Below are 646 nucleotides of genomic sequence, written 5' to 3'. Positions count from 1 at the left end.
AATAGAAAAAAACCAAGAAGCTTAAAAGGGTGACACAATGACTAGGCATACTCTCAGATTTTTTTATTTCAATGTTGCTAATAATTAGAGATTTGCGAGGAACACGTAATTTGACAAGTTTCACGAGTTATGGAATGTGTTGACCAATTTCTCTCTAAATTCATGGTTTTTTCAGAATTTTGGTGTGTTAAATAGGTTCTATATTCCATCAAGCAAATATAATATTTTTTTCCAGAAATGAAGGTCAATTAACACTATCTAACTTCTGAAATGAGAAATTTTCCCAAATATTCCAATTTTTGGGGGTTTTGGCACGTAATTCCAATTCTTATATGGACTATGCACTGTCTTCTATTTGTTTCTCTCCAAAATTGTCCACTTACACAACAAACTGAGCTGTGTTGACACTTTCCAACTTGTTCAAACATTTTCCAACTCCTGCTGTGTCTGAAATTTCTCACCATCAGACTAAGTCCTGTCCACTGTCTTAAGGAACAACAATTGTTACTGTCAAACATTATAAGACTTATAATTTGGCATGGGATTCGCTGGTCCCTTTGATGCCTAACATTATGGCACCCTTCATGCATCAGTATCCCAGGTTAGGTAAAAAGGTTATCGAAGGTTCTATAAAAACCCTCAAGCA

This window comes from Homarus americanus, unplaced genomic scaffold (assembly GCF_018991925.1).
Source record: "Homarus americanus isolate GMGI-L3 unplaced genomic scaffold, GMGI_Hamer_2.0 scaffold22048, whole genome shotgun sequence".
NCBI classification, from domain to species: Eukaryota; Metazoa; Arthropoda; class Malacostraca; order Decapoda; family Nephropidae; genus Homarus; species Homarus americanus.
This window is presented reverse-complemented; position numbering follows the sequence as displayed.